The following is a 26,124-nucleotide window of genomic DNA, read 5'->3' on the forward strand; positions in this document are numbered from 1 at the left end:
ACAAAAAACATTTTTCTTGCTTGGAAAAAAAAAAATCATTAACTGAAATGTATATATATATATATATGTATAATTTATAATTTCAGCTTGTTGCTCAGGCAACATTGTCATTTTAATTTAGTTTAACCTGATGCACTTTTATAAAAAAAAAAAAAAAAACAACAACACAATATAGACTTTTTTTAAGTGAGAAAAACAACAAAATGACTATAATTACATTCAGTTTGTGCATTAATGATGAAACTACTTTAAATCTGATCTGACATTCCTAAAACACATTCCCAAAAATGATTATTATTATTATTATCAGATAAAATAATAATTACATATTTTATAACTAGCTACCTGAATAACAAATTCGATTTAAAGAGATAATTGAAAGCATGGCTATCACATTAACACCCGCCAAATACGGGTGGATTTCAGCAGTGACATGAACGCAGTCACTAGTACTACCCACTTTAGTGGGATGAATTTTATATAATATATGCATTTTTAAATTGTAGTCTTTTAAAAAGGCATCTGAAATAATAAACTAAAAGCAATGTAGTGTTGTCAATTCTGACTTTTATCTTTTATGGTGAGTTATAAAGTCAGAATTACGTGTTAAAAAGTCTCTTTTTTTTCCTCACAATTGGACTTTTTATTTATTTATTTTTATTTACCTTTATTTTACCAGGAAATAATCCCATTGAGATTCAGAATCTCTTTTTCAAGGGAGTCCTGGCCAAGACGGCAGAATAATAGTTCCATTTTAAAAATACATATACAAACATTTAACAGAAAAAGACATTTTGGCAATTTAAACATCATCTCAACATATTCACCAGCAGCACTCAGTAACAGCACATGTGCATTTAGTACACAAATAGTTCTTTATCCTCATTTTAAATTGTGTCATTGTCGGTAAATAGTCAAATTATAGCTTATTCTGCAATTTATACCAGGAAAAAGGTTCAAAAACTTTAAAAGCACTTTCACCTAAGACAGTTCGCGTTCGTGGGATATCATACATGATTTGCCCATATGATCTAAGATTACACTTCCTGGTAGTGACTTTTGGAGTCAGAAGAGAACATAAGTAAGGAGGCAGTTTACCAAGTATGGCCTTAAAAAGAAAAATATACCAGTGTTCCAGCCTGCGATTGTGCAGAGATGGCCAACCAACACTCTCATACAAGATGCAATGATGAGTACGAAAATTGGAATTAGTCACAAATCTTAGTGCTGCATGATATATTGAATCCAGCATTTTCAAAGAAGCTTTGTTTACATGCATATATAAAATATCACCATAATCCAGAATTGACATAAATGTTGTTTGTATAAGTGTTTTTCTTGTACTAAAAGAGAAACATCCTTTGTTTCTATAATATAAACCCAACTTTACTCTTAGTTTTTTTTGTTAGACCCTCTATATGCTGTTTGAAGGACAAATTTTCTTCTAAAAGGAAACCAAGATATTTATAGACTGATACTCGTTCAATTACTTTCTCGTCTAGTGTAGCAATTTGACTAGCATCTTCTGTTTTCCTTGATTTAGAAAAGCACATCATTTTAGTTTTATCAGAGTTTAGTACAAGTCTCAATTTCTGAAGATTCTTCTGAATAATTATAAAGGCAGATTGCAGATCCTCTATAGCACTTGTCAAGGCTGGAGCAGAACAATACAAAACAGTATCGTCCAGTAAACTTTATAACTTTATAAACTTTATAACTTGCAATTGTGAGTTTATATCACAATTCTGATTTAAAAAGTAAGAATTGCGAGATATAAACTCGCAATTATCTTTTAAGTTGTTTTATTCCGTGGTGGAAACAAGCTTCCATATATCTGAAACGCTTCTAATGCTCATTTTCCACAGAACAGATACATTCCCGCAGATTTTGTGTTCACACCCAAAGTGCACGCACATAAAGCCGCCTCTCTAAATTGAGTTTTTTGTCACTACTCATAGTGATTAAACATTCAACTACACACAAAATAATGTCAAAATGCCCGTTCTGATGAGTATTCACGTAAACACAGTCAGTTATGTTTTAAGTGAATGTAAACAGTTGAGAAAGAAAACGCATGTGTAACAGTATAATGGATCAGTGTGTCAGCTCTTAAAGTGACAGCAGCCAAATTATGAGATCATATTAAAAAATATCTATATGCCCATTTTTCTCCATTGTATCGATGCCAAAAAATGCTGTGAAAAATGCTGAGTAGCTATAACATGTGAATGTCATGCCCATGTCGAGCAAAAAAGTAAATGTCAAGCCCTGCCTATGAACTGCCTACTTACAGCAACAATAACATATTAATCTGATAGGCCCCAGTGCTCTCGTTGCTTCAAGGTTTTCCTTTCAAAACACACACACACACGGTCTCCACCTGGAGTATGGACAGAAGAAGGAGATAAAACCAAAAGACTCCACAATACTCACATTCTGAATACATTTATTCACCATACAAATGTTTCTTCGATTGAAAAAAGAAAAAAGTTTTTAGAAAGCGAAAACAGACAAACAACGGCCAGTGATGCTTTTAGTTACATCACTATCATAGTTAAATCCTCTGTGCGTGCTGACAGAAAATTCATAGATCAAGAAGGCCATCTACCTGAGAGTAATTAGGGACACGCAGTTCATCTTCGCTCATAATTGTGTGAACTATTCACTGACAGTCGTGCTGTTATCTTCAGAATGGGTCGGAGAGCAATTACTTCTTGCCCATTAGCGATGTTTATTCCAAGCATGCGTTCCTGTCAGAAATACCAAATGGGTTTAAGTCTATATTTGACCTCATTTACCCTGTAGTAGAGCTGCTAAATTATTCCAAGGGGCAAAAAGTCTTTTACCAAGCCTGAAGAACGATTTTTCTGTAAGAAATGAAGGTGCGCTATCGACTACATCCGCAACTGTAGGTAAAATATATAATCCACAGTTTAACTTTATTGTTAAAAACGAGAGAGGAAAATGGAAAATAATCTCCTTGCACGAAAGAGTGAAATTTTAATATCCTATCTAGCGCTATCCACCAGTTTGACATAATGACTCCTCTTTCTATGAACCAGCCTACGTTTTTTTAAGAATCAGGGATGAATAATGAAAGATAAAAGAAGTGTAGATCTTTCTTAAATAATCACAAGTGGGAGTTAAATTACTTTCCATAAAACTGTCAAGGTTTTAAAACGTAATGCTTGGCCCATGAAAAGAGAAAAACGCCTTTAAAATCAGCCAGAACTTTCCCATTAGATGGGAAATTAAAGAAGGAAATCAGCCAACAAAGAGAGAACAATAAAAGGAAAAGTATGTGGCATTATGTAAAATTGTCTGCTAAATAGCCCAGGGCTGTTTTAATCCTTTTTGTGCAGGAAGCTTTTTCGCTTCATGGAGCTGAAATGGAGTCGATATTGTGTTCTAGCAGGGACTCCTGATGTCTTCTTGTATTTGTGAATTGACCTGATTGAGGCTGCTGCACATTTGAATTGCAGGTTGAAGGACAATCTAAAGCCCTATTTACACCTAGTATTAACTTCCGTCTTCAGTGATACAATCACATGGTCGACTGAGACACATCACCATTTACACTTGGTATTTGGGTGAATCTCACGTCTCAAGAAAGAATGTGTCATGGATATGTTCATGACTTCTAAACCATCATGTCACAAAGCAAAAATCTTAAAGGAGAACTCCGGTCAATTTTAACATTGAGCTCATTTTTTTGTCAATTTGGAGTGCTGTCAATACAGAGAACAACGACAAAAATCGGTGTTGCCTATACCGTGTTATCCTCTTTTTAAAATTTGCACCCTGTTGACTTCAATGGGGCAAGTTTTAAACCTGCTTTTAGCCTCTTAACATCCTTGATGTGTCCTTACAAGTGCACAGGTCATGTGAGTGATTCCTTTAGAGTTAACACGAGTGAGTCTGACTGCAGTAGATGTGAAAGATCTGAATAAAAATGATGTTATTTCAGCCAGCGCACATACCTGTATTTACATCCTGTTTTCGGTTGAAGTCCACAGTAATCAATTGTCGAGTTCACGCGCATAGGTTTAGTACGTATGATCATGCGCCCGAACTCGACAATCGATTACTGTGGACTTCAACCGCAAACAGGATGTAAATACAGGTATGTGCGCTGGCTGAAATAACATCATTTTTATTCAGATCTTGCACATCTACTGCAGTCAGATTCACCATGTTCACTCTGAAGGAATCACTCACATGGCTGGGCACTTGTAATGACACATCAAGGATGTTAAGAGGCTAAAAGCAGGTTTAAAACTTGCCCCATTGAAGTCAACAGGGTGCAAATTTTAAAAAGAGGATAACACGGTGTAGGCAACACCGATTTTTGTCGTTGTTCTCTGTACTGACAGCACTCCAAATTTACAAAAAAATGAGCTCAATGTTAAAATTGACCGGAGTTCTCCTTTAAAGATGCCATGAAACTAAATTTGCTGCTATATTGTGACATTTTCAGACGCATTTTAGTGTGAAACTTGATTTTATGCATCAGTTGCTGATTGGATTGTGAAAAGTGGGTGTAGAATATCTGAATTGACTGCAGCATGGACCAATTAATACATGCAGAAATGGCAAAGAAAAACATAACTCATGAAATTTTGAAGAAATTTTGGTAACACTATTTCGATGGTCCACTTTAGACATTCCACTTACTAGAAGTAACTTTGCAACTACATATTAACCAACTTTCATTAGAGTATTAGTAGACTGTCTGCTTAATATCTGCTAACACTTTATTTTGATGCTCCCAACAGACATTCTACTGACTAGAAGTAACTTTGCAAGTACGTCAACTTATTCTACTAACCCCAACCCTAACAGTTTACATTTCAAATAAATGTTCATGGATTTTCCAGTTTTCCTGTAATTATGTCCAAATGTCTCCAATAAGACAGAAATACATTGAGAGATATGAAGATATGATCTTCTTCAAGGAAGTACCTTGTCTGACACCCCATGAACCATATTGTAGGCCGCTGCCATCAAAGAACAGGCTAAGATATTGTCTATAGAAATGTTCATGACTTTTATAACATTATTTAACTTTAAGAGAAGACCCTAATGTGGGTTGACAGATTGGTTCAGTTTGGATCTCGCTTGTATGTCTATGTTGTGCGATCAGGTGCAGTGTTCAGGTAAACGAAGATGAATGTTAAGGGGATAGTTCACCCAAAAATGAAAAGCTGAGAGCTTTCTGTCCATACAGAAGTTTGACACTTCAAAAAGTTCATAAAGAGATCGTAAAACTAATCCATATGAATTAAGCGGTTTAGTCCAAAATTTTCTAAAGAGGGATGATCACTTCATAAGATGAACAGATTGAATTTAGACTTTTATTCACGTATAATAAACATTCATCAACGCACACATCAGTTGTAGTAAACTGAAGCTCAAGCATGAGAACCAATGAGGTTCACTCGTTTATCATGCAGCACATTTGAGCTTCAGCAAGAGGTTTGTTCTCGGACGTCAAGCGGTTGAGCTTCTGTTTATGTTTGCTGATCAATGTTTATGTGATTAAAAGCCTAAATTAAATCTGTTCATCATATAAAATGATAGTCTCTTCAGAATATTTGGACTAAACCAAATTCATATGGATTAGTTTAACAATATTTTTATGAACTTTTTGAAGCATCAAAGTGGTAGTTGCGTAGCTGTCAATGGAGGAACAGAAAGCTCTCAGATTTAATCAAAAAGATCTTCATTTGTGTTTTGAAGATGGATGAAAGTCTTACGGGTTTGCAGCGACGTAAGGGTGGGTAATTCATGACAGAATGTTCCCTTTTGGGTGAACTATCCCTGTAATACTCTAACACCAACCGTAACACCTAACCCTAAACCTTCCACAGGCCTGCACATTGTTGTTGGGGGAAAAAGTTCAAATCAATGACACATAACTAATTACACATAATGTTGGACATAAATTAAACGGTACATTTCTTATTGTCTGTCCTTTCTGTATGACATATCATATCAATCATGACTCTGCACAGTCACTATTGAGCATAACCCCATTCTACAGACAGTTCTGGTCAAACAAACCACTCTGCTTCCTGTCGCCTCAAGATGTTTATAAGCACACAGTGGCCATTTGCATTTGAGCATTTGGTTATCAGGCTTACTTTTATATATGTTTTTGTTTTTATGGGTCAAATCGAATTCAGATTCATGAAGCCTGTTTTTTAGACAGATTTTATTTGACACTTGATTTTGGCACATGGTATTTCAAAGTGGCCTACGCAGTGCATTCAGCACTGTATAGTATGTGTTCCCTTATTGAAACTTGAGTTGAACCTACTGACTAGTTGAGCTAAAGCAACACCATTTATGATCTCAAAATATTTTCTATAATTAGCTACAGTATTTTTCAAAACTGAATTATCAGTGCATGCTAAAATGGACTGAAATAATGACCTTCAAAACAAAAAACAAATCACAGTTTTGACCTGACAAAGTAGATACTGAATCAACATCAATAAGTTCTCATTACTTGCAGAGATGTCTGTTTCAAAATGCAAACCAAAAAAGGTTTGTGAAACTTAAATTGTGAAATTACTGATATTACTGACAACCTAAAATGCAAAGGAAATGCTAGATAAAAACCAAGTGCAAACAGCCGCCTGGAGCCAGATGCTATTTACACTAACTCCCCCTACCAATTGTCTGATTAAGCCACACAAAATTACTTTTGACGCGAATGACCCGAGTTTGAATCCGCTTATTTTCTAACACAGTTTTCAACTAAAAATGGGAAACATTTGGCTACGTTGTCGTCTGTCTGCGAAAAACATAAAAGGAAAAACTTTTCTGTTTTTAATACATCATTGTTGTGTAAACGTGCCCTCATTCTTCTCCCTTTTCCCATTGCAAATCAGTGCGTAGAAATGTATGGATAACTGTTGATAAATGGATAAGTGGATAACTATTAATATTATTTAATGGACCTAAGATGAGTGAACTAACTAAAAGTTTTATTTGTATTAAATAAGGTCAACAAAGATGAATAAATGCTGTAACAAATGAATGCTCAATGTTGGTTAATATAAGTTAAAGCATTAACTAACGTTAACTAAATGGAATCTTATTTAAAGTGTTACCAAAATACGTATATATATATATACAGTATACACTGTATATGAAGACCTCCGATGCAAAAGCCTCTAAAAGTCACCTCTGTCAAAAATGAGATAATAATATTGAGTAAATGCTCTCCGCACATGGTATACGTTCAGCAAATACTTTCACATTAAAAAAACTCACTAAATTCCAGCCTCAGCCCATTCAGAAATCCCGGTACTTGGGTAGAAACATAGGAGCCTGATAAAAATGTTAAAATTAAACAAAAACTTTAGACGGACTTATGGCGTGTTCACACCAAACGCGAATTTAATTATTTGCACGAGTAGATTACATACAAAGTCAATGCAAAGACGCAAATAGACGCGAATTGGCCGACGCGTTTGCCACGAATGCTCGATATTCGCCTCAATCGTGTCTTCCGCAATTTCAACAGGAGCGGAAAATTCACATGACACTTAGAAATTTTGTTGTTGTTGATGATGTGCGTGAAGACACTCCTTTTCGCGCAGTGTTTTTATACACGCGAGTGATGCAAAAAACAAGAAACATCCCGCGAGTAATAGAGCGAGTAACGCGATGCGAATATAACCTTCGCGTTTGGTGTGAACACACCATTAGAGGCTTTTGCATCTGAAGTCTTCATATATAGTCAGGTGCTGTGTAGGCTGTAGTAAGTACACAATCACAAAGGATAACTAAAGGAGTCTTTAATAGTAAATTACACTAGGAACACGTAGGGGAATCGCAGGAAATAACCACGCTAAATAAATAAACAATAAATGTACAATACCGGACCCTGAAACAAAGGAAACAGAGGGCTTAAATACAATGAGAGATCAACTGAACAGAAACAGGTGTGTAGAACTAATTAACAAGTAAGGAAACTAAGTAGGGAAACACAGACAAACCAGAACAGGGAAAACAGAACCAAAACACAATGAAACTAAACATAGATATACACGTTAAAATATTGTAATTATAATTGTATTATATATATTATGATTAGTTTATATTACGCCCAAACTCTCTAGAAATGGCTCAGGTCCCTCCTTCATTGTAAGTCTAAGAGATAATTTTTTTCACCAGTTTTATTGTCTTCCAAGTGAAATTTCTTCGTCTAAACCTCCAGAGTCAGCAGGCTATTAATAGATGGTACAACAGAACATCAAAACTTGATATCAGATCACAAAGTTGACAGTGTTTGCTTGTTCTAACATGCCATATACTTGTTATTAATTTCATGGGTTTACACATTTCAGTCATTCAAAATTAGTCAGCGCATTTTGCAATCTCATGCACTAGTCTTGCTTTCTGTGAATGCGTTTCTATTTAACACTGATTCTGCAGTCTCTAGAATTAAATGTAGATACCAAGACCAAGGCCACTGTGAAAAGGAGCAAATTAAAGTAATTCATACAAACTGAAAAGCACAGGGGCGGTTCTTGTTGCCTGGGACACGTATTCCCACTGGGAGAAAATTAACTTGTCATAACTAAGAAAAGTATAAGCAGTGGGGTGGTCAGACTGGTAAAGCACTAGCAGTGGGAGTTTTTTTATTTGTGGATTTGTTATGACATGCGTTTACAGCTCTACTAAACACCTCATTTCAAATGTCACAAAGACATGGTGAATAGAAAGAGAATGCAGAGTTTAATTAGTATTACTATTATTAGTACTGTACGTACTTAAGGGGTTGGAATTTTTAGGGACTATTTTAGGATTTCAAGTATTTAAGTCATTCCACACTGTTTGTGCATCATAACTATTCATTTTTTTACATAAGTACTGTTAACTATTTACAATACGGTATATATCGTGTGTCTATGTAGTTTCACTAAAGGTGCGTGAGAGAACGAGAGAGACAAACGGAAAGGTCAGCAAAGTATGCATAACATAAAATTGTCTTTCCAGTTGGATCACAGAGCCAGGAAGTAGATAGATAGCGTTTATGACAAGAGAAATGTGAGAGAAATTTGGTTGTCCCCGGTCAAATGTTTTAGTACATTAAGCCACGTTAAGTGTGTTTTAGAAAATACGCTGAGAAAATGGCACTTTCTAATGCAATAATCGAAGGCGTTCAGCAGTGGAGCATCATACACTATGAGAGTTCTTCTAAAGTAGGCTCAAAATATTCAACATAAATCATATAATTATCATATATAATTAAATACTTGTAATTAGATTATATTACACTGTAAAATACTCAAAATCAACTTCAAGTCCCACGGAGGAGCTCCAGAAGGATAAAAGGAGGAGTGACGACAGTGAAGGACACAGGCATGGGACATTTATTTTGTGTTTTATTATGTTAAATGTGGCAGTCATCCGTGAGGGGCTGCCGCCTTACTTTCGTTTTGTTGTTTGTTTATTTGGTCATTAAGGCCCCATCCACACTACTGCGTTTTCGTTTAGAAACGGAGACCTTTTGCTAAGTTTGCACCTCCCGTCCACACTAAAACGGCAAAAACGAAGACCTAAAACGGAGAAGTTTAGAAACGCTGCCGACCCAGTTTTGTGTTTTGAATCTCCAGAGGGCATTTTAGTGTGGACGGGTCACAACCGAGGACTTTAGAAACGATGACGCAGAGGCTCACGCTCGGCTCTATGATTGGGTGTCATCAGTCATGGAGTATACACAGGTAATATTCAGTACCAGTAAACTCCACCCGCTGGAACAGTTTCTTACAGTAAGAAACTGCCGCGTCTCATGCGCGGCTCGCGTGGAAAACGCGTGCATGCTAAAAATAGAACCGACGCCTATTTTTCATGCGACACACAAGCGTGTTGGAAGCGTTTCCAGGCAAAATAGAATAGGAAAAGATGTTTATATGTCATTTTGACACAAATACATATTAATAAATGACATTTTGATGTTTGAAAGCATTTTTTTACAGTCTATGTTTGAAAGTCTCTAGGTTTACACCGGCACGCGCATGCCCAGTGTTGGTGAATGGTCACGTGATCCGCGTTTTCAGTCGTTTTAATGTGGACGGAGATCAATTCTAATACGCAGCTAAAACGCTGGTGTGGACGGAGATCGTATTCGTTTTAATTCTCCGTTTCTAAACTAAAACACAGTAGTGTGGATGGGGCCTAAATGTTTATTGTTTGCCGGCCCCTGCCTCCTCCTTCCCTGAACTATGAGCATTATCAGCTCCCACGGCTCTCGACCCAGCAGTGCTTGCCACAGTAATCCACCCAGCACTATTGATATCCTTCGGCTAGATAGAATTAAGATCTAAGAATTTATTAAAAAATCTGGTCTGCTGACATTCTACACTACACAATTTTCAATGAAATATACTGTATGTCAGCTTTGAATGCAGAAAATCTGGACTAGCTCTGACTAGCAGCAACTTGTGTCAATTTGCCTTGCCTGGAAAACATGGCAAGAGTCGGAGCAAAAATGTGTGTAGCGTGCCAAGCGATCGCACCTCTGCTTTTTGCTTAGCGGGCAACAAAACGGAAAAAATATACTGTTCAAAAGTTTGGGGTAAGAACTTTATTTTATTTCTTTTTTTGAAAGAAATGTATACTTTTAGGCTACGCTCACTCTGTCAGTTTTGACAAGCGCATTTACTTACAGGTGTGAGTTTCAAAATGTCCCGTTCCAACAGCAACTTACAGTAGCATCTCAAAAAATGTCTATATGAACATGCAACGGGAGTCAAGTAACAGTAGTCACAAGACACTATTCTCTTACCACTGTAATCGTAGCAACAGAGACCAACGTAATATCAAAGATGGCGACGTCCATTAAAGTAGCCACTCGTTTGTGCAGCGCATACCGGCTCTCTTGCACTTTATGACACACTTTTATTAGCTATCCAGGGCTGCATTTCCCGAAGCCACCTATGGTCGCAAGTTCATTTGTTACCAACACAATACAACGGAACTTGCGACCATAGAGTAGTTGGGTAGCCAAATGATGTTTTGCAAAACGCACCCCAGTCCGCTTCCATTCACGCAGCACAAGTTTTCTGAGAATGCAGTTGTGAGTCCTGAAAATGTATGGGTGTGCGTATTCTATAAGGATGCATTAATTCGATCAAAAGCAAATAAAATAGGTAAATCGTGGCCATGTTGTACTAATTAGTTTTCTCAATTAAAACAAGAGAATTAGTACAATGTGGCCATGATTTACCTAAAACAATGGAACAAATTGATAAGTTGTGGGAACAATTTTATGGAAATTGGATTGAAAATGGGAACAAAATAAAATATGGACAAAAATTTGTTTTGGAAAACAAATTCTTAATTTGTTGACACAGCATCTATTTACAGTTTCCACAAAAATATTAAGCAGCCCAATTTCCAACATCGCTAAATCTAATAATAAGAAAAGTTTCCTAAACACCAAATTGGTGTATTAGGATGATTTCTGAAGGATCATGTGACAATGAACACTATATGATGCTGAAAATTCAGCTCCACTTTAGCAACCACATATTAGCATAGTAGTGGAGAGTTTTAGGAACACTAGAACTGGCAGTAAACCTGAGCATGTAGAGATTTGGAGGAAATGGGCCTTTTACTGTAGGGGGCCTACATGCAGCCCCATTTTACAGTACTTTTATTTAAGGGAGAAAAAAGGACAGAAAAATGGAATGCAGCCAGTGTTTGTATACTCCAAAAGACAGGACAAAAGAACAACAGAAAGAAGCAGCACATTATCATTTTACCTCATCTCTGGAGTCTTCTGGGATTGGTGTCACATGTGCTGCTCTATGAAGAGCTGATACGTTTCTGCATTGCATGAGCATAGTCTCAATGAGCAGAGCGCGCTACAACCACTGCCAACAACCAGAAACATCTGCTGGGCTCATTTAAAGTGCGCTAGCAGTTCTCCTACTTGTTTTATCTGTAATCAACTTGTTTACAAGTCCACCAAATAAAATAAAAAAAAACGGTGCGAGAGAGACGAAAAATCAATGAACCTGGCTGATTTCATTGTCAAAGCGATGCAATAAATACACTTACCTTCAGCGTGTGAACTTTCCCTCAGCGCCCAGCTCATGTAATTAATGAGAGAAGAGAGCCTGAAACAAACACACACACACACACACAGAGAGACATGAAACAACACTGTGTCATTACTGGTAAACCTGGACAACTGTGTTTATTATTAAGGCATCATTAGAAACCTAAAAAAAAAAAACTAGCGTGCTTCAGGTTAGCCGATGCTAATTGAGACAACAGGGAAATTCAGACGGGTGGTTATGTTGCTTTACTTGAAATGTGTCTGGATAAAAGAGAGTTTGAACTATATTTTATGCACAGTTAAAGTCAAATGGGTCCTGCCGTGGAATAAGAGAGTTAGGCCTATTAATTAGTTAACCAGCTAGAAAATGCTAACTACCAGTAATTGCTAATTACTAATTTGTCAGTTAGCTTAAACACGCTATGTTAAGGATGACATAAAAGTGTTTAACTTTTCCTTTTTTTAAAAGCCTTTAGTTATTGTCACATGACTTCCATCCAAGAAACAGAAAACAAATTCTACTTGTTATTGCTAGTTGGCGGCAGGATATTCCCATTCTAGACAGCATTGTAGTTGACAAACATTTGAACAGCATTTGTTTATTTGTTAGTTCCAGTCCTCAAATTTGATTGGTTGAGCAACATAGAGTTCATATAATTAGTCCAAAAGCCTGGAATTTTTCTCTGTTTTGCTCACACGATTTAAGCTTTGTTATTCTGCGCATTAGTATGACCCATTAGTATGCACATGACAAAAAAAAAAAAAACATAAATAAAGATAAATATTTTAAAATACTCTGGCCATGAATTAAGAATTAATTATTCTTGTTATTGAATTTATTATAATTGTGTATCGGTTTAGGTAAATCATGGACACATTGTACTATTTTGTTCTCTCAATTAAAATGAGGGAACAAATTACTACAACATGTCCACGATTTACCTAAAACAAGGGAAGATATTACCCAGTTGTAGGAACAATTGAACTAAAATAGAATGAGGGAACCAATCAATCCCCACGTTATGTGTGTGGCTCTGTACATTAGTGCTGGAGTAATTCTTTCTGCAAGGTTACATGGTGAAGGCAATGGGTGGCAAAAAGTGATTGAGTGAGTTATTGCATTATTGACCCAACAGATTCACCCAACTTTGATTCATTCAGAAACAAGACACCACTTGTGTTTTTATAGGATCTAAGTCCCCCCCAAAGCATTCTGGTATCTTGCACCTTATAGTTCACCATCGTCCTTTGCAGGGCTCAAATCTACCTTGTAGTTACCAATTCAGTTTTTTTCAACCACTAGCCTCCACCACCTTCATTTTTAAAGATAGTTCTCCATGACAGCTTATTAATGAAACCAATCGGTCATTCTGTACATGGCGGATCCAAAATATTCAGTTTAAGATGAAACAGGCTATGACCTCTACATACTGTAGAACTCTAAAAGAGATTCAAGTAAACCTGCAGACTTTAACAAATACCGAAACATCACACATCACTTTTTATGCTTGGCAGCTACTTTCTCATAGCTTTGCATGTCTGATTATTCTGGTAAATTAAAGCTGTTTTGTTTTCCATGCACAATAATTACACCCATTGTCCATTCAAGCATCATCATGAATTACGCATCCCAGACCATTAACATTGGTTATTTTTAAACGTTATAATTTTTGAATGTGGGCAGAACACTGCTTCTTAAACAATTAAAATTGAATCCATCTCCAGCGCTGGGTAAATCAAATATTTACGAGTTGACTACCTTAATGTTTTCTCCGCTCTAAGCAACATGAGAGCCATCCAGATGCAACATGACAGGACTGAGAAATGCCGACCTTGTGCAGAGAAAAAAAAATTCCAAATAGAGAGACGGCAGTAAAACATGTCTTGTGCCTTATAATGAGTCTTGTATTATTACACAGGCAACTTGGAGAACACTATGAAACAAATGAGGAGCAAAACATTGGCAGCTGTAGCACTCAGCAGCAGCATACATTTCTGAAGGTTAAAGTGAGTACAAGTGATATTTACCATCTACTGCATTTTTTTTAAAGGCCCTTGTCCCATTCAGCAAGTAATTTACCTGAAAATAATTCTCACATTTTTTGACATCCCGACCCAAATAGGTTTGTAAATCTCAGAAAATCTATGCATTTCTGGATGTAATATTCATCATGATTTAAAAATGAACACTTTAAACAGGCATTGTGTGCTTTTTCAGCCTGATCATTTAAATATTCATCATCAAGTGCATCTTTAGAAGTTTCTGAAAATTCCAAATCAATCAATCAAGCAATGAAAAAAGTGCAGAATAAATGACTGTAGTTGTATATAACCCAAAAGATCTGTACAACCTTTTTGTCTTCAACCCTGCATCGTACTCTAAAATTCTGTTTGCACATCATGCTACATGTATTTCCCAGTTGCTTTAGGTGTTAAAAATCTTTCTGTTGGCACAGGGAGGTGAAGTATAAAGAATAAAATATAAGTATAATAGTAAAGTGCAGGGACCTAGAAACCCTAGCAACACCCCTGCTCAAGAGTGAGTGAGTGAGTGAGTGAGTGAGTGAGTGAGTGAGTGAGTGAGTGAGTGAGTGAGTGAGTGAGTGGATGGATGGATGGATGGATGGATGGATGGATGGATGGATGGATGGATGGATGGATGGTGGAGAGATAAGGCTGTTTAGAAATCAATTCAGCTCAGACCACTCACATAAACAACAATGGCCAAAAATATCTTGAAATATAGTTTTTTTTTTGTTTACTTCGTTTTGAAAATAATTATAGATAAAGACCTCTTACAATAGCAATGCAAGAAAACCTGAGAGAAACTAGGCTACATGTTCGTGTGACCCTGATGATGTGACTAAGGCTTGATGGAATGTAAGCCCAAGCGTCCTCGTCCCACCCATCTTAAGAGGACACATTCGAGTCAAGGCAAAAATCCATTTATCTAGACAATGTTGGAAAAACCCAGCGGTCCATGCGGAGACGTAAGCTGGCAACAGAGCTGACTGACTGGCAGTGGCTGGTTATTACCAAGCCTGTTCCAACACCCGCGGGAAGAAACGGTCCTTTTTTTGGTCTCCTTTTTTTCCCTCCATGGCAGGATCTCCCGAAGGTGACAACCGAACGAACAAGGCGACTGAAAGTGTCAGTAATTAAAAGCGTTGATTAAACTGACGGAAAGAGGACACGCAGAGAGGAAAACAAGGTTCAGGAGAGACAGCAGTGGTGGAAATCTCAATATATAACTCACTCTCTGTAGAAGCGGGGAAAAAAATCTGTCACATTAGTGGAAATGACGAGACTACCGTTTTCACTTTCTAAAAAAACTAATGTCATAGACTAGAAAACTTTCAGTGAAGGCATGATGTTCACTCTGCTCTTTCCGTATAACACAAGTGAATGGTGACCAGAAATGAATGGTCATCCAAAAATGACAGATTATCGTATAATGTTATTGTATGACTTCAGAAGACAAACAAGTAACAAACAAGTCATATGGTCCATTTTAATAATGATTTGTCATTTTTTGAAGCTTGACAGCCCCTGGTGACCATTCACTTTCATTGTAAAAGAAAAGAGCAGCTTAGAAATTCTTCAAACAAATGTCTTATGTGTTCCACAGAAAAATCATCAGATTTTTTTAGGTAAACTATTCCTTTAAGAGCAAAGAACTTTAAAAGAACCTGAAAAATATAAGGTGCTCAGATTTCACTAACAGCTGAAGAGCTCTTTGAAGGTTACTTCTTAAAAAAGAACACATGTTATTGTGTAAGAATTTCGAACACCCTATAGTAGAGGACTATTGATTCTGCTGTGAGTATTTGTAATCTTGGAGTCCAAGCCTACAGGCTATTAAACTTCAAAAAATAAATGCATGTAACCTCCGCTCCTGTGCCGGAGAAACTAAACTAAAAACAACCCAGCTCTGATTTCTTTCCTTTGCTGACAAGGTTTTAATTTAGCCCTGATTTAGCTTGAGGACACTGAACTGCATCAAAAAGTTCCCAAAACCAAGAGCTTTAAAATGTACGTACATTAAACACAAAGTAAAAAAAAAAAAACATGCCTAATTGGGGATGCAAAGAAAATGGCATCAAGTATCATCAATATATGATGTGACACTGTGAGGAAAGCGTCTTCCCTTGATTTGATAGAAGTTGAGTTCAAGTAAGTTTTGACTTAAAATAATTTTGAAACATCCTTGAATTTATAATTCGGTTACAGCTCTTATGTTGTGTTCGGGTCATTTTGACCCGGAGAGGATTTTCCAGTACCCGAAAATGCTAGTTAATGTTATTTTTGCATATATTTGATATAATTGCATTGGACTAAAATTTACTGACTTTACTCACCCAGAGTTTAACAACTTCCCCAAATAAGCTGATACTTTTTATTTAAAAAAAAAAAAAAACACATTGTAACACTTGAGGTGTTCCTGGTCAAAAATGGCCGGACTACAAAAAATTGCTTAGAAATCTATTAGGATAGGTTTAATATTTCTTTAGGGGATTTGTCGATCGTAGGCCTTATTTATCTGAGCTTACATACCTCTTTTTTGTGAGTGAAAAAAAGCATTATTTGTGGATAATTTTGTACATTTTCCATAAAATATGGGGGGGAATCATTTTTCATCACACTAGTGTGCTTTAACGTTTAACCAGGAAATTTGTTTTGAAATGCTTTTATTTTGCACAAAATGGCACAGTCACATTTGTGATGTTCCCTGTCAAAAATGAAAATGAAAGAATGAAAAAAAATCTATTTTATCACCAAATATTGGATTCAATCTTTTTGTCAACTTATTTTCTTTAAATTAGGACAGGTTTTGTATTTATTTTTTAAACTGATTGGTCGTAGGCCTCATTGATCTGAGCTTATATTGGTCAAAAATGACTGTCCATTGAAAATTAAAGGGGCAGTCGAAAATCAGAGAAACAATAGTGTTCAGGAGTGTGTTCATGTGGGCTTGCAAAAATAAAGGCTTCGGACCTGCACATGTGTGGAAACATGCATACTTGTGCATCTGCGCACATACACACACACACACACACACACACACACACATTCAAGTGCACAAACAAACTATTTTGAGTATTATAGGCTTTCTTTTTCACAGAAATTAACTTTATTCTCAAAAATAAATACAAAACCTGTCTTAACTGAAAGAAAACAAGTATACAAAAAGATTGAATCCAATATTTAGTGATAAAATAACGTAACGAGATTTTTTTGCCTGGGAACACCACGAGCCCTATCATACACCCAGCGCAAGCTGTTTGTAAATCTGGCCCTTACTGTTCAAATTTGTTTGTTTTAAAAAAAACAGCCTTCTAAAAAGCCCAATCTACTCTTATTGGTCAGCCGGCCCAGTCTATTGTGATTGGTCAACCGCTTAAAACGTGTGTCTGAGATGTAATGCCCCTTACCATAACTGGCAAGTCAAGACACAGTCAGTAAGACCAAGCAGATCGACCCGAAGTGAAGCACAACGTTTCACAATTGTATAATTTATACCTCTCTAACATTTCAGATGTGATGTCAACTGTGTCGTTTCTCAGTTAGCACACTGACCTGTACTGTTCTCCACAGTTTAGAAAGAAGTCATTTGAGAAAAGGAAAAAAAAAAGGTGAGAACGCAACAATATGTCCTGCCGAGGAATAGTGTTAAATATAAATTTGAGCCATTGATTCTTCAATCTTCCTTTGGAAGACCATGTAATGATGCTTTGCCCTCAGAGTAACAAAAACAGCTTTTTCTAGACATAGTGATAAACTCTTCCAGGCTTTAGAACTACCTTTGTTTGAAGCATTATGCAAATGTGTTACATGGTGATGTAGCCACGTTACGGAAACAATGGCAGGACTACAAATGAGGCATTTAAGGCAGGTTTTTTTCTGTTGGAGAGATCATATTCCTTTGACATGGACTTTGTGCATTGTAACTTTGCAGATTGTTTACAGCATGCATGAAAAGCTATAAGCTAATACACACTAAAGGAAAGGGGTAAGGAAAAATAAAATAAAAACTTAGTCCCCTTTAAAGGAGACATATCATGCTTCTAAATTGTTCCTTTTTACATATAAATCATACATTTGTGGTCTATATAAAGCGGAACTGCAATGCTTGGGTCTGAATTCCTCATTATTATAGCTCCACGGGCCCCTTTTTTACCCCTTTTCTGAGGTGCTTCTGAGATCAAGTCGTTTTGGTGCGGTCTCTTTAAATACAATTGAGACACTTCATACCCCGCCCCCTCCCCAGGTTGCAGAGGTTCAACTCCACCCCGTTCGGCCATTTTTGTAGTCTGATAGCAGAGATAGGATTATCTAGCGGCACAGAAACTTTTTATTCACACGTTATTAACAAAATGTCAACAACGGAAGACTTGTCCAGCCAGCCTTACATGTTCGAGCCAGAGTTGGAGCTGGAGCGAAATGAAAATGAAGACGACGAACCTGCAGAACAACGTCTTCATATGGATGTATCGCAATGGTGTGTTACTGTATTTATACATGAAACTTTGGTCTTCCGACCTTTTACCACCGTGTCGATTTATTTTGATTAATATGTGCGAGGGAGAGAGAGCAAGACAGCGTCTAGTTTGGAGACGGTGATGTCTTGTTTACACTGTCGCCGGGCTCCGAGAGAGAGTGCGAGCGCGCGCGAGACCGGGTCTCTCTCTCTCTGCTCGTTCTTTCAGTTAAACATGCGCCACAAGCGCGGCAGTTCATCTACATTAGACGGTGTAATGAAGCGTGTGGGTTACTACATCCAACAACCGATCATTTTAACTTACCCTCTCGTAACTTCTGCATCCTTTAGCTTGGACTACAAAATTGCAGCGAGAAATAATAATGGCGGATCGCTCGAAGTGTTGGGCCGGAAGTCAATGTCCTTATTTGGCAGTTCCGCTGCAAATACTGTGACGTGATAGTTCACAAAACGTCATAGATAACAGAAAAATCGGAACAGGTTGAAAAATATGACCAAAACAGAATATAAAGATATCAACGAAGCACCTGAAGAGAATAATTTCATATTTTCTGTACTTCTAAACACTCCAAATATACAACAAAATGCATTTAAGGGCTAAAAAAGTGCATTTAGCATGATATGTCCCCTTTAAATGACAAAAAAATTTAATATCCACAAAAAGTAAGAGCTTACTCAAGACAGCAATCTCACAGGCCACTGGTTGGTTAAATCATAATTCAGATTTGATACTTTCACTGCTTCAAGATACATTATCTACCGTAAGCTTTCGGATGTACTAAGAGCTGTCGCTTATTTGAGCAGAGAATAAGAGACTGAGATAAAATTGAACAGAGAAAGTGATGACCTCATAAATGGCACAACCACACATATCAGAAGCTTGTGAAAAAGCAGTGCAGTTGAGGCTAACTTAAAAAGAAAGGATTAGAACAAAAACATTCCAACAAGATGACGACTGACCTTGATCAGACTTCAGCCAGAATAAGATGAGTTGTGTTCTATTGAGAGGACTTAGTGGATGACAGAAAAGGTTTCATGAATAACTCTGAGCTTAAAGAAGTGAGGAGATTTTGGCTACCACGCAGTCAGCCTCCGCTACGGTTATTAAAGACGATAGAGTATCTGACAGATAAAGAATTTTTCAGTTCAAGGATTTTGAACATTATTCTTAGTAAAACTATGGGTTAAGCATTTAACTATTCTTAAGACCTAATCTGCACAATGAAATGCATTTAAATGAAATCCCTTTGGCACGACACTAAAGTGAACTATTCCGTAATGCCTTCATTTCATTTCAATCAGAAAGTCTAAATTCCCAGTTTAGAACAACAGAATTCCCCTTAAAAAAGACTTTCAACATGATTTAACAGAGATCGAAGTGCATGGCATGCTACAAAACAAATGAAACGTATCTGTTTGATCTTTATAATTTGCTAAACAAATGGTAGCATTGCAATTTTGTTTCTTTACATGCCATCTTTCGAGCATTGGACAATAAAACAGATTTTTTTAAAACAGATTTAAAAAAGAAAAAGCCTTACATCCATGCATGCAACACGTTATGAAAAGGTTGTTGTATTTTTCATAAGCTTGTTTTTGGCTCACGGTAGATTATAAATGATGAAAGGGCCCATATTATTGTTGTGCTTTTATTAAGACAGTGTATATATTAAAAATATGCAGTGAAGGAAGCACTTTTGTTAAAATATTTTATTATTATTAAAAATGATTATTAAAAATGATTATTATTATTATTATTATTAAAAGTACATTAACAGATTTTTTACAAATTACTTCTTGGCCCATACTGGGGCTAGATTCCTGGTCAAAGATTCTGCACTCGATTATGTCAAAATTACACTTTTCAGACTGGTAGTAATGTACTGTATTATACAGTATATTCTACAAACAGAACCAAACATGGCCAAACAAACCATGAAAGTTTTTAACTCAAAGAATGGATTGCCATAAAGAGGAAACTGCAGCACCCTCAGAATGGCATGTGTAGATAAATATTTATCAAATAATTAATAAACATTAATAACATTACATCGAGGGAACTCCTCCACAAGGTTTCCCATGATGCCAGGATGTCATTAAATCTCTCTCATGTCATTTTAAAACTCTGTTTACGAGAAGTCTGGTTAGAATCTTCCTAATACCCAAAGTAACAAACAGACTAAGAGGAAGAGCACAAAATACCAAAAAACATTCAAGACCATAGCTACATTCAAAGATGAGAATCAACTTGTAATTGGCACAATTAGCCTGGCATTTTTCTGGTGATCTGAGACAGATTCTGATGTAAACGTGTTTTACATAATCTGCATAACGTAATGAGGTTACGCAAACAACTAACAACTATATACTTTAATCCGCTTTGACGGACTGAGTCTTTCATTCATTGTGTTGTGGAGTCTTGATCTCACAACGTGAACAGCAAACAGACACTGTGTTCTTGTGATTTGTTTGCCCAATTTATTAAAATAAAATCCATTATTTATCCATTTATTTTTCCAGTGGATTACAATTGAAAGAATCATTTTATTCATTTCTAAACCTTATTAACATCATTTATTGAGGGGTTTATAAAGAAAGGACAATAAATGTTGGAAAGCATGTTGAATTATGTAATTATGAATTATGCAACCTCTTATGTAATACATAAATGGAAATATACATTTTGCACAGTTAAGAGAAATCAGACCTTCATCTGATAGACTGAGAAGCACTGGAATAAAGGAGTAAATGTGGTGACATTTTATTTTGATTGTCCACTTTAGACATGCTACGAACTAGAAGTAACTTTGCAGCTACATGTCAACTAACTCTCATTAGAGTATTAGACTGTAAGGGTTAGTGTTGGGGCTAGTAGAATAAGTTGACATGTACATGCAAAGTTACTTATAGTTCGTAGAATGTCTAAAGTGGACTATCGAAATAAAGTGGAACCGTAAATGCAATCCAAGTAAATATCCAAATACCATCTAGATATAAAACGGCAACTCTAAAGGGAGTCTTAAAATGTGCAAAGTTAATTATTAAAACAACCATGCCTCAGTTCAATTTCAAATATCAAAAAGATGACAATATCCATATAGACTGAAACCAAATATATAAGGTTCTACACTATTATCCAATAGGGATGCGCTGATCCGATACTCCGTACTGGTATTGGTCCGATACAAACCTTTTTGTCGGATCAGGTATCAGTCGGTCTAAGCCGAATAGTGTGCATTAACCATGGCCATGGTTGTTAGCTCAAAAAAAAAAAAAAAAAAAAAACAACACTGGAGGTTTTGTGCATTATATTTCAAGGAATCTGAAGCCATTAAATTGCTTTATTTGAGGAACAGACAGTATATTAAGTTGTTAAATTAAAAAATGTCAGATATCACTTTTCATTTTCAAAGAGCGTGTTGCGTTCAGTTACGACAGTGAGCACGGTAAAACCGCGATGTTCCAATGTTCCTATTATTATGCATAGTCTGAACATAATGGTCTGGGTTTTGTTTATAATGGCTGTATTTTGCTGGAGTTTATTGGTGATTCTGAATGGTTTTGTTGTCGCTATTGAATGAGATCACTGGAGTAGAGAACTAAATAAAGCTCATCATTCACACGGTAATTACAATTTAAAACTCTGTAAATTGCTCAGTAAATTGTTGGACAGATGCAATACTCTCACAAACAAAATGTATCTCACTGCCAATACTTTTGGCCACGGATCTACGTGTGTGCGTGTGTGTGTGTGTGTGTGTTTCTGAGTAAATTAAGTAATGTCAAAGACTATAGAATAGCACAAGATGCGTCACTCGTATTGTTTTGAATTGGGAAAAGTTCAGCACTAACTATATGGCGGGATAAGATAAGCCTGAAAAATGTTGTTTTCTGTCACGATTCAAGCATTTAGAGTTGTCAGATTTCATTGGTGATTTCAAATATGAAATTTAATTGTAAGCTTGGCGAACAGTTGAGGAGAATTTGATGTTTCCCCATTCAAAGAGATAGGAACTGCACTTGCATGCCCGAGAGGCGTTTCAAAGATGGCCGCAGAGTAAAATGACTTGTCTTAAAGGGACTTTGGTAATGTGTAGTTAGTGAAGTATAGATATTCTGAAATTATCAAGAAAAAAACTCTACTGTATCGGATTGACAATGATATTGGCAGATACTCAAGATTGCAGTATTGTTATTATCAGGATCGGACATAAAAGTATTATCGAACCATCCCAATTATCCAAATCCATCATCTTATTTTTTTTCCAATTTTACTACCTAGAGACTAAGTACCATGAGATTTTACATTGGTTTCCAGATCCTAGGTCTGCATATATAAATCACACTCTAAACTTAAAAAAAATTGTTACTTACAACTTCATAAAAAATCTTTTACAGTGTGGTCAAATAATAAAAATGCACCACAAACTTGTCTAAACTTCAAAACAGCTACACATATTAGCAGCTGACAGGAGCTGCACATGGGGCAGAGGTGGACAGAAACAAAGTACATTTACTTGAGTACTGTACTTAAGTACACTTTTTGAGTATCTGTACTTTACTTGAGTATTATTTTTTCTGGAAACTTTTTACTTGAACTTACTGAAATACAAATATCGTAATTTTTACTCCACTACAATTCTGTCAAGGTCCTTGAGTAGAAAGGTTTGGTCTTCTTAATGCCAATTTTGTCATTGTTTTGGAGCACACTAGCTTATAGAAAACAGTAAGGCTATCATATTCATACTAAAAGCCAAAAAACTTTAAATAGGGAACTATTTGAGGGAACAGCCATTTGGGTGTCCGAAACCATTGTGGACATTATTGAGTGCATTTATTCAGTCTCACATTCAATCCCACTACTGGAACTGTGTTCTAGAAATAAATTTGATATTGATATGAGGGTAGGCAGGCATAGATTCAGAGGCATAAGGTACTGTAAGTATTACATACAACAATGCAACAATAATAAAACAATGCATTGACATTTACTTTTTACTTTTGATACTCAAGTACTTTTAAAAATAAGAACTTCTGTACTTTTACTTAAGTAAAAATCTGTCTTTACAACTTTTACTTGTAACAGAGTAATATTTGACCAGTAGTATCTGTACTTTCACTCAAGTAAGGAAGTTGTGTACTTTGTCCACCTCTGGGGGCGGGGGGAATATTGGTCTTCTAATGGGGAGAGCAGTCCCGTCCCATCAGCATCAACACTCAGCACAACATAATCCCTGCCCACGTTCCCTCCAAAAGAGTTATTCAATCGCTCAGGCAGAAAGCTAAGAGCAACCATATTTACTCAACCGTATGTCCTAATTTGGTCAGATCATATTTGCATTACATTTCAATTAATATATCATCAATATAATTAGTATGTTTTTCCATTATTAAGTGATGAATTCATGTTAAGGAAATGTAATTACGGAGGCACTGCATTTATTGCCTGCGGTTACGCAGTCTTGATGTGATAAAGTAAAGTGGCATTTACTGGGGCTGATACAGTACTTCCTGTCATTGCTCAGTGTGGCATGAAACTGGAACCAGCTGCAAGGAATAATGCACAAATATGACAATGCAGCAGCCTGCTACTATTCTGTACTGTATATGGACGAACTGTATAGAGAAATGGAAAGCTTAAGTACAAAAAAAATTATTGGTCACACTTTAGATTAGGGTCCAATTCTCACTAATAACTACGACTTGCCTCAAACTCCTAATTACTGCTTATTAATATTATTGAGTAGTTTAATATGGAATTAATATGTATTAATAAACAGCCAATATCCTAGTAATATGCATGCTAATGAGCAACTAGTTAATAGTGATAATCGGACCCTAAACTAAAGTGTTCCAAAAAAATTATATAGCAGCTTCAAATCTAAATTCTGATTGGAGGAATAGCGTTACAAGTTCTTATTTCAATATGTCAACAGACACGCAACTGTAAAAGTCTATATTAAAAGTCCATATTATGCCTTTGTACAAAGTCTTGATATTGTTTTTTGGGGTATACTAGAATAGGTTTTCATGCTTGAATGTTCAAAAAACATTATTTTTGTTGCAGCACCTCTCTTCCCAAGTCTGCCAGTAACATTCAGGGGTGCGTTACCCGAAGGCATCGTTAGCCAACTAAAGTCGCAAGTTCTGTTGTTATCAGCATAGTTCAACAAGTCTGTGTTTCCCGAAACCATCGTTCCAACGAACATTCGCAAACAGCATTACAAAGTTGTGTGGTTGGAACCACAGCTCTCAACCTGTGGTTAGAAGCATAGTTTCGTGTTTACATGACATGTGGACTTAATAAATCCTTATCTTGAGCAAAATAAGCAAACTGACATTTAGTACAATCTATATCTTTTATTTCGAATATATACAAATGTAATTTATATCTTTTTAGTTTATCAAGAGATTTAAAGCACTGTTTTTGAGTGTGCATGTGCACAAGCTCTATTACGTAAGAATGAGCCTATGATTGAATCTGGAAATAAAACAAAATAACTGAGGCAAATGAGAAATAGTTCTCAGATGCCATGTCCGTAATTTATAGCAAAAAATCTAGCATTAATTCAATCTCAAACAGATTCATTAAAATAAATTATTACTCCACCACCTGTGTGACATCATTACCAACTTGGTTGAACGACAAATTTCCGACAATACAGTTTTAGGAAACAGTCATGACTAGCTAGTTGATTTCTTTAATGATGCATCGTACTATGGTAGTTAAGCAGCGAGTTACATCATTGTTCGAGAAACAGACCCCTGTTTAGTTCCTGTCTCTATGAAGCCCTCCCTCCATAAAGCATGATGTGCTCTGATTGGTCAGCTGGACCAGTGTGTTGTGATTGGTCAATCTCTTCGAGCAGGTTTCAGAAAGGTCACACCCCTTACCATTACCGCAATATTCTACACAGAACTAAGGCAACTCAACCAGGCCTTTGCCCTTTGTTTTGCGTATGCCTTGGGCAGGACATATTGAAATGAGGAATATTGTGACTTGTTTGTTCCCCGAAGAAAACTCAAGACATTTCAGTGAGTTCAGAAACAGCGTGCACTGATAGACATATCTAGGCAAGGCAAGGCAAGGCAAGTTTATTTATATAGCACATTTCATACACAATGGCAATTCAAAGTGCTTTACATAGAAGAAATTAAAATAATAAAAAGAAATAAGAATAATTAAAACAGTTTAGAAAAATAAAATAAAATACAGTACAGTACAGTAAAAACAGTCGGACGAACAGTGACACAGTGCTCATTCAGTAAATGCATAGCTAAACAGAAGTGTTTTGAGTCTGGATTTGAATGTGACTACTGTAGGAGCACGTCTGATCTCCTCTGGAAGCTGGTTCCAGCTGCGGCTGGCATAATAGCTAAAAGCGGACTCGCCATGCTTAGAGTGAACCCTTGGTATTTCTAGCTGATATGATCCTAATGATCTGAGTGTTCTGTTGGGTTTATATTCAGTGAGCATATCTGCAATGTATTGAGGTCCTAGGCTATTTAATGATTTATATACCAGTAATAATACTTTAAAATC

At 36.3% G+C, this 26,124-nt stretch overlaps 1 protein-coding gene across 7 annotated transcripts in view; it reads right to left on the reverse strand.

The window, feature by feature from the left end:
• fhit (fragile histidine triad diadenosine triphosphatase) overlaps positions 1-26,124 on the reverse strand; it is a 338,996-nt gene that overhangs the window by 293,590 nt on the left and 19,282 nt on the right. The window contains exons 2-4 of one of the 7 annotated variants that reach the window (XM_079857658.1): positions 19,542-19,579; positions 12,082-12,140; positions 11,784-11,847 (exon numbers count right to left, since the gene is read on the reverse strand). The exons of 1 other annotated variant lie outside the window; for it this stretch is intronic. The gene's annotated coding sequence lies outside the window, so the exon portion shown is untranslated. Of the gene's footprint in view, positions 1-11,783; positions 11,848-12,081; positions 12,141-13,841; positions 13,915-18,885; positions 18,965-19,541; positions 19,580-26,124 lie in introns of those variants that run through there. 5 more of the 7 variants (XM_079857657.1, XM_079857656.1, XM_079857659.1 and 2 more) reach the window with 5 other exon arrangements.

This window comes from Squalius cephalus, assembly GCF_949319135.1.
Source record: "Squalius cephalus genome assembly, chromosome: 22".
Classification (NCBI taxonomy): Eukaryota; Metazoa; Chordata; class Actinopteri; order Cypriniformes; family Leuciscidae; genus Squalius; species Squalius cephalus.